Here is a 9,873-nt window from a genome sequence, read left to right as displayed (position 1 = left end):
AAGAGGGAAGAGATATGGGAACATATGTTTATGTATAACTGATTCACTTTGTTGTAAAGGAGAAACTAACACACTATTGTAAAACAGTTATACTCCAATAAATAAAAAAAAAAAAAAAGAAAAGAAAAAAAAATTATGAGGCAAGAACAACGTAACCCTGATGGTGACTGAGAGTAGTGCTAATACCAAATATTTGGTCAATCTGTCATGCCTGATAGGGTGACCAAAACAGAGAAATTGTTAAATAAGTTAAATAATAAAGCCATTAAACAGAGATGGCTTGAATGCCTTAGGCGTCTGTGTAAACAAACCAAAACCTAAGCCTGTAATGTCTCAAGGTTAACAAATTAAAACCTAAGGACAACCCATCACAAACAGCCACGTAATGCAACTGCTTAAACTATAGCCAAGTAAATAATGTTTTTTTTTCTTTGTGTCTGCCTGTCTCTTCTCTATAAAGTCTTTCCTTTAGCTCCTGTTCGTGGAACACTCCTAACCATTTTCAGTTTGGCACTGTCTGATTCCAATTGATTTTTGTTCAAATAAGCTCAAAGTTTGTAATATGCCTCAGGTTATCTTTTAATACTTCCATGCTTTAAACCCTCCAATCCTTCCCACTGTGATTAGAGTAAAATATGAACTTCTCACCTGTATTATGGCTCCTGCCTACCTCTCCGGTTTTATTTTCTATGACTCTTCCTTCCATGCACTTTGCTCTAATAACATTATCCTCCTTATATCCCTTGGATATTTCAAGCTCTCTCCTGTCTCAGGGCCTTTGCAGGCTGTTTCTTCCACCTGAAGTGTTTTTGCCCAGAATTTTGCATTGTTGGCAACTTTGCTCCATTCAGGTCTCAGCTCAGATGCAACCTCCTGTGGTAGTCAGTGTCCAAAGATGATTCCCCAAGGAATCACACTGCTTCATTTTTCATATTCTTGTATAGCTTATCCTCTTTAAATCTGGGATGGTCCTGTACCTCCCTTATAACTAATAGAATGTGACAGAAGTGATGCTGTATAACTTCTGAGGCTACATCAGAAGAATATTTGTAGCAAGTGCCTGGGACAGTGCTTTGCACAGAGTAGGTCCTCAGTTTCTGTTGGACTAATGAGTTGCCTCACCGGTCTATTAGAATGCTTATTCTGGGTGGAGCTAACCACCATGTAAGATGTATGATTACCCTAAGATCACCATGCTATGAAGAAGCCCATGTTAGCCATGTGGAGAAGTCACATGAAGAGAGAGACATGCCAAGCCAGTGTTTCTAGCCATCCCATTTTGGATCCTTCTAGTTTGTCTATAGCCCCAGATTAAACACCATCCATGTGAGGAAAGAAGCCATCCTGGACATTTTATTTTCTTCATAGTATTTATCACCATCGAAACTACCCTTGTTTATACATTAGTTTAGAGTTCTATTGTATATCTTGTCCCACTAGTATGTAAGGTCCATGAGAACAAAAGGCCTTGTTCACTATTATATTCCCAGCAGCTAAATCATGCATCTCAGACTCTGTGTGTACAAATTACCTGGGGAATCTTGTTTAAATTTAGATTCTGATTCAGAAGGTCTGAAATGGGGCCTGAAATTCAGAATTTCTAACAGGCTCCCAGGTGATGCAGATACTGTTCATCCACAGACCATGCATTGAATAGCAAGATGATAGAGATCTCTAGGTAGAAGTGAAAGAATTTGAGATCCACCTGAAAGAGCTTGTGCCCTTCTCTGTGGACCTCTGGCTTTCTAGCTTCTCTTGAAAAATCAGAAGGTTTAGCATCCCTAGGCTGACATTTCCACCTTGCAACAATCAACTGGAGCTGGGTGCACCTGCTCTCTTTTAGGGACATAGCACCTGCCTAGTAGCTCCTGCTTAGCCCCAGCAAACATCTGAACCATGATTTCTACTCTTCAGGGCTCTCTGACCTTCATTTTTATTCTAACTCCATGGTTCCAGGACACAAAAACCAAAATGTCTACTCCTTCAAACAGGTGTTTTCTCTAGGAATGATCATGTCTATATTTGAGGAATGTGGTCTGTCTAGATCAGTGCTTCTCAAACTTTAATGTCTACTGATATTTTTGTTAAAATGAAGATTCTGATTAAGCGGTGGGAATGGTATTCTGTGATGTCAATACTGTCGATATGGATGACACTTTGAGGAGCAAGGACCTGGAACAATTCCTGCCACAGAGTAGGACCTCAGTATTTGTTAGATCAATTAATTTGTTTCATATAATAACCCTATTATAATAGCATTATCTCAATTTTATAGACAAGGTAACCGAGACTCACAAAATTGAGTGACTCATCTAAGGTCACACAATTAGTATGGAACAGAGTCTACACTCAAATTGATCCATCTGATAGTAAGCCAGCCTCTGATTTTCTAAAATTTCAGCCTGGATAACCCTTGGATAGCTTTATAATTGGGCATAGTATGATTTTTATAGGCAGCAAGTGGACCACCAAATTCTCAAGGCCCTCTCACCTGCCTAGAATTCCTTATATAGACTACAAAATCTTGAACCCCCAAACTGGGCTTTGAATGCAAAAATTTGGAGATGTTAAGGCCTGATACTAGAACCAAGACAGCTAGGGACAAGACAGGATCCCAAGTAGTCAGGTATATTGTAAAAGATAGGGCACACATAGGAGTAATAGTCAAAATATTTAACAACATGTATAGCAATGGCCCCAAAATATCTGAATGAATATAGGCCTGTGATGCTGAAACAAGGTTCTAGAAACATTACCCCTTTAGTTGCTGGATTCTAGGAGGGCTTAGGGGTTCCAGGTGAGGGACTAGGGCAGTTGGGGGTATGTAGGGAGCTTAGGGCAGTGACTATTTACCAACTGGTATAGAAAGACTTCAATATTTAAAAGCTGGTACAGGTTTGAACTTCCTGACTATTAGCCCTGAGTATCAGAAGGGAGGGAAAGTCCAAAAAGCTTGGGAGTCAAGTCCCAGGTAAAGAGTCAGCAGCAGAGGCCAGACATTGAACTGGCAAGTGATCACAGATTCAGAGATACTAAAAGACGTAAAAATGGATCCTGTGGCAGCAGACCCCATCAGGCTGAGGAAGGACATTGGGAAAAACTGGCTAGTAGGTATCTTAACAGGCAGAGCCTGTCAAGCTGAAAAGCATCTATGTTAAATTGTAACACATCAGACAATCCCTAGATCAGATGTCACCTGCTGAAGAAGGAAAGGAGATGGACTCTGTTTGGTAACCTTTCTCCAGGTATGGTCCCTGGACCATTTGATTCTGAATCACCTGGTAGTAGTGTTAAATTTTTTTTAAATATTTGAGGTCTCACCTCAGGCCTGTTAAATCAGATTTGGTGGAGGAAGGGTGAAGAATATACATTTTTGTAGCAGGCATTCCAGGAGATTCCGATTCATGCTCAAGTTTAAGACCTTAAAATGTGTATGTAGGAAAAGAAAGTAGATACTAGATAAGAATGGTTGGCAACTTTGTGAGAGTTAGGGGATAAATTACAAAGGACCTAGAGTGTCAGGCTTAGGACTATGCACATATATAGACTATATGAGAACTATATAAGAGGACATAAGAACTATATGACATAATAGGGAGCACTAAAGGTCTATGAGAAAAGGGAAAGTTAACATTCGGGTGGCAGTGTAGAGGATAACAGGATAAAGACTTGAGGCAGGGAGATAAGTTAGGTTTTAGGGTAAATTGGAGTGTTTTTTACTTGCTAAATTGTAGCAATCATGGCTTGGAGCACACCCACTATGACTACAATTGTATGCTTCGGCAATACTTCTAGGAAGGGACTAGACTGACAATATCTGGGTCCTACTTTTTCCTGTCTACAGGCTTCAGGAATTTGGTTTTCATGGCTCCTATATTATAAGCTGAGGGCATATTATGCCCATATCATGGCACTTGGAAGGGCTAGCCTTGGGGCCCAGGCCCACACCATAGGCTAGAAAGTTAGCAACTGTTAATCTCAGAATTGCCAAGACTTTCCATTTCCACATGTTTTCAGTTCAGTCCATTTTGAATACATATTGATTGAATAGCAATTTTGTGCCAGAAGCTGTGCTATGCCCTGGAGATATAGAGATATGATACATTCCCTCAAAAAGTTCTCCATCTAGTAAAGGGAAACAGACACACAGAAACAGATAATGTGCTGAGTCCTGAAAGGTAGCTCTCAGAATAGAAGAGTGTACAGAAAAATAATATATTGACTCTGAAGGTGTCAGGGAGGATTCTGGAGGAAGAATAAGAGTTTTTCAAGTAATTTGTTAAAATGCAAAACAAAGAGCTATTGTCTTACATCTTTTATGTGAATAATTTCACAAGTAGCAATTAAAAATCAATTCTTGGGCTTTCCTGGTGATGCAGTGGTTAAGAATCTACCTGCCAATGCAGGGGACATGGGTTCCACCCTTGGTCTGGGAAGATTCCACATACCAAGAAACAACAAAGCCCCTGCGCCACAACTACTGAGCCTGCGCTCTAGAGCCCATGAGCCACAACTACTGAGCCCACGTGCCACAAATATTGAAGCCCACATGGCCAGAGCCCATGCTCCACAACAAGAGAAACCATCGCAATGAGAAACCTGTGCACTGCAACAAAGAGTAACCCCCACTCACTGCAGCTAAAGGATGCCTGTGCGCAGCAACAAAGACCCAAAGCAGCCAAAAATAAATAAATAAATTTATTAAAAAATCAATTCTCATTTCATGGGCCCTAATGTTAGTCTGGAAAATATAGCATATATGGAAAAAAATTATGTGGTTTATTTCCCAGCCCTGTCCCTTACCCTGATTGTGGAACACAGAAAAAAGCAATGTACTTATAACCAGAAGACATGTTTGAGTCCCAGTGCAAGCCACCTTCAAATTTTGTTACTTAGTATTTTATATATGTCTTAGTTTCTTCATCTATAAAATATGGCATACAACTGAGGATCTAACCCCCATAGAGTATGGATGTGAGTGGACCCTAATACATAGAGTGTAGTTTGGAGATATAAGAGATCATTTATATTATTTCATCCTTAGGCCTCCAGATATATACCTCTTAAGCCATCTGCCATCCTGGCTCAGGAAACCTTAAACGGAGTCCAGGGAAGCAAAGAAGGTCTTTAGGAAACTTAACTTTTGAGCAGGTTCTTCATCTCCCTGAGCCACTGGGGCCTGTGCCTAGGCCCCCCTGGCATCTATCCCATGGTTGTCATATTGAAATATGTTGGCTGCAGGGAGTAGGGCAGGGATGTAGGAGTCAAAGGGAAAAAAGGTCTGAAAAACAGCCCAGTTGTTCCCACCACATTCTTCAAACCTATCCCTAGAGCAGCTGTCTCAGCTCTGGGACATCCCTAGGTGCAGAAAGGAATAGGGGTAACAGAATCTGGTTCTTAGCTAGGATAGGAGGTATTAAAGGAAACACTCAATTATCATCCTAGAATAAATAACTAAAGAATGAAAGCTCTCCAGGGGTCTTAAGACACCATTTGTTCCAAACCAGTCAGATGGGACTACTGCAGTCCAAAGAGATGAACGAACTTGGCCAAGGTCACAAAACTATGCAGTGGCAAAGAGGGGATTAGAATTCAGATTTCCACTTTTGCAAGGCACACAGATTTCTACCCCAACCACAGTCTCTTCCTAGAGATAGATTTTCTCTGCTTGGAGAAGCAACTGGGGTGGTAACAGCTGAGGGCTAGGGTCATTTTTATGCATTCTCTTGGTTATAGGCAGAATTAGTCATGAGCCCTATCTTGGCAGCTGCTTTCTAAAAGTGAGGAAACAGCTGGATCTGGTGAGTGGCCCAGCACCTCTGACTCACCTGATTATTGAACAGAAAGAACTTAGTGAAATCTTGGGAGAGAATCTTCACTTATTGGGATACTCTAGAGTGACTACTCTATGGCCCTTCCCAGTGAGGCTACAAAGGGAAGTTTTTCTTTTCTCTGTAACTTCCCCTGATTGTGGCTTTCAATGTCTCTCCAGACCTCTAATCAATTGATTTAAATTGAACACACACGTATTGAGCCAGGTGCAGTATTGGGTTGAAATGTTAAACAGCAAAGACTTTGATGAACAACACATATTCTGCTACCAAAAAGTTTATGATCCATTGAAGGAGGAATATAGATACTTAAATACCCACACTGCATGACAAAGAATGCTATGTCATAATGGAAAACATTACTCTCGATTAAGTAGTCAGAGACTATTGTGTTTAAGATAGGCCTAGGAATAAAATAGCTTTTGTTGGAAATGGGGGAGAAAGAAGGACCTAACAGCCATAGAGAATAAGTTTGGGGTACAAAGGCCAAAGAGTGGAAATGAGGGGCTGAAGAGGAGAGTAAGTTGGTAGACTCCCTAGAATCCATGCTAAGGAGATAGTTTTAACTTGAACAATGGGGACACATGGAAGACAGTAAAGCAGGGGGTCTGATTTGATTAAATCTCCACTCCAGAAAGATCACTCTGAGGCTATGTGCAGGATGGATTTAGGGGTGGAAGAAAGACTGAAGGCAAAGAGGCCTGCCTGGGTGGAGGCTGTTGCAATAGTCCAGGCACAAGTTAACAATGCTAAGAAGTGAAGAGGATAAAAGGTACAGTAGGACACTGGCAGGATGAGTAGAAAATCAGGAAAGCATTTGAGAATGGGAGAGCTGATACCCACCCACAGTTGGTGTCAGCTTAGTGTCACAGAAAGAGTAATGGACTTGGAATCTGAAGACCTGACATCAAGCCCTGGCTCCATTAACTCCTGTCAGGGAATGAGATAAGGTATGTAAGAGCACTTTATTAACTTTAAATCACTGTATAGATGCGAGTAGTTTTGTTTCTTTGTTTTAGGGTGTTTTGATCTATTTCACTGAAGAATAAGTTTACTCAAATTTCATTTATTTGGCCAATAGTGACATAAGCTCCCAGTTTTCCAGGGGATAAACATGTCCTGATGTAGGCAGTATTTTGCCCATTGTCCCAATGTTCTCCTTTCTTCCAAGGGGATACTCCTGCAATACCAAAAAGAACCTTTGAAGGTCATATAGTTGGCTTTTCAAGTGGGTCTTGGAAGTATAAAGAGGAAGGGATTCTATCTTGCACTCTTACAAACCTCTTGGCTCTGGGGTACCCAAAGGCTCTTCACTGACCAAGACCACAAGAGACTATAAGTTGAGCAGATGTGATAAGCAAGTCCTCCTGCTGAGGTGTGAGTTTCAATTTGGAGCTCTTGAAATTCAGATGAATATTGTCTTTTGCTCCCCACATGTATTAACATATTGTCTAAGTACACCATGGTCCAGGAGGGGATGGCTATGGAGTAAGTATTAGGCAAAAAGTGATGAATAAGTAGTGAGAGGAAAGAAAGACATATTGGACCAAAATATGGAGTGGGATGAAGACATCGTGACAAGTTAAGAGACGACCAAGAAATACCTTGGTAATCATCAAGAGGCTGAATCAACTGGAGACGAGGTGAGGCCAACAGCTTGAAAATAATGAGGTTCAAGAGGATTTTGATGTGTAGATCAAGAGGCCTCTCCAACTCTATAGCAGAAAGCATTTGGGAGTATGGTCCTACCTGAATTCCCAGTGGAAAAATAGAGATCAATATAGAAGGAACTTGGCTTCCCAGTGATCAGTGTTGTTGAAAGGGATAAGAAGTGAGAGAAGACAAAGATTCTCAAGGAGCTAGGCAAAATGGAATCCACAGAAATTGAATGAGTCCAAGCTGGACTTGGTGACTATGGTAGACACCTATGACTACCCAACAATACTGATATTCCTGCCACTGTTGTGAAGTCTCTTGCATTCTATATAGTAAACTGAAGACAGTGCTACTGATGACATTCTATTCAACCATCCTAGAGCGTAGGGTCTTTAAAAGCAAGGGCCATATCTTATCTCCATAACTCTAGGGTCCACTATAAGGCCTGACACAGAGAAGGCCTCCCAATGAATGTTTGTTGAATGAATGAATGAATGGATGGATGGATGATAAATTCTCAAGTGAAAACTAGGGAGATAGTGTAGTGTGGTAGAAAACGTGTAGTTTTTAGAGTTACAAAGAACTGGCTTCTAGTCTGCCTCATACTAGCTATGTGACTTAGAACAAGTTATTTAACCTCTCTGATCTTCAGTTTACACTTATCCATAAAGAAAATATTATATACTTTTCAGAGTCATGTGAAATTCAAACGAGATAATAGAAAATACTTCATAGATCATAAAGGGTTATGCATATGTTAAATGTTATTACTATTATCAGAGGAGAGCACTAAGACTCAGACAGGAACAGAAGGAGACATACTCAAAGACATGCACTGAGACAGAGAAAGGACTGGAATTGAAATCACCTGACTTTCAGTTGAGCTCCTTCCATTGCTCTTTGAAGAAAAGAAATGGACAGAGTAGAAGAGGGTCATGGTTGTGGTTCTACCCCACTGGCTCAAGGAGGAGGAAGTTTTTCTTAATTTGAAATTTGTATTGTAATAATTGTGAATTCACATGAAGTTGTAAAAAATAGTACAGATTCCTTATACACTTAGCCCAGTTTCTCCCAATGGTAACATTTTGCAAAACTATAGGATGGTATCACAACCAAGATATTGACATTGATGTAATTCCCAGATCATACTCATATTCCTAATTTTATTTGTACTCACTGGCTGTATGTGTGTGTTATGTGTATTCAGCCCCATACCATTATTTTTCAATGATATCTGTTTATTTAATTAGCTCAATCATATACCCTTTCTTTTTTTAACATCTTTATTGCAGTATAATTGCTTTACAATGGTATGTTAGTTTCTGCTTTATAACAAACTGAATCAGTTATACATATACTTATATATCCATATCTCTTCCCTCTTGCATCTCCCTCCCTACCACTCTCCCTATCCCACACCTCCAGGTGGTAACAAAGCACCGAGCTGATCTCTCTGGGCTATACGGCTCTTTCCTACTAACTAATGGTTTTACATTTGGTAGTGTATATATGTCCGTGCCACTCTCTCACTTTGTCACAGCTTCCATTCCCCCTCCCCAAGTCCTCAACTCCATTCTCTAGTAGGTCTGTGTCTTTATTCCCATCTTGCCCCTAGGATCTTCAGGAACTTTTTTTTTTTTTAGATTCGAAATATATGTGTTAGCATACAATATTTCTTTTTCTCTTTCTGATTTACTTCACTCTGTATGACAGACTCTAGGTCCATCCACCTCACTACAAATAACTCAATTTTGTTTCTTTTTATGGCTGAGTAATATTCCATTGTATATATGTGCCACATCTTCTTTATCCATTCATCTGTCGATGGACACTTAGGTTGCTTCCAAGTCCTGGATGTTGTAAATAGAGCTGCAGTGAACACTGTGGTACATGACTCTTTTTTTTTTTTAACATCTTTATTGGAGTATAACTGTTTTACACCCTCTCATGGTCACAAAGCACAGAGGTGGTCTCCCTGTGCTATGCGGCAGCTTCCCACTAGCTATCTAATTTACATTTGGTAGTGCATATATGTCCCTGCCACACTCTCACTTTATCACAGCTTACCCTTCCCCCGCCCGATGTCCTCAACTCCATGCTCTAGTAGGTCTGTGTTTTATTCCCGTCCTACCACTAGGCTCTTCATGACTTTTTTTTTCTTAGATTCCATATATATGTGTTAGCATACGGTATTTGTTTTTCTCCTTCTGACTTACTTCACTCTGTATGACAGACTCCAGGTCTATCCACCTCATTACAAATAACTCAGTTTCATTTCTTTTTATGGCTGAGTAATATTCCATTGTATATATGTGCCACATCTTCTTTATCCATTCATCTGTTGATGGACACCTAGGTTGCTTCCATGTCCTGGCTACTGTAAATA

The sequence above is a fragment of the Physeter macrocephalus genome, chromosome 21 (assembly GCF_002837175.3).
Source record: "Physeter macrocephalus isolate SW-GA chromosome 21, ASM283717v5, whole genome shotgun sequence".
Classification (NCBI taxonomy): Eukaryota; Metazoa; Chordata; class Mammalia; order Artiodactyla; family Physeteridae; genus Physeter; species Physeter macrocephalus.
The sequence above is the reverse complement of the archived record's forward strand: the minus strand, read 5'-3'. Positions refer to the sequence as shown.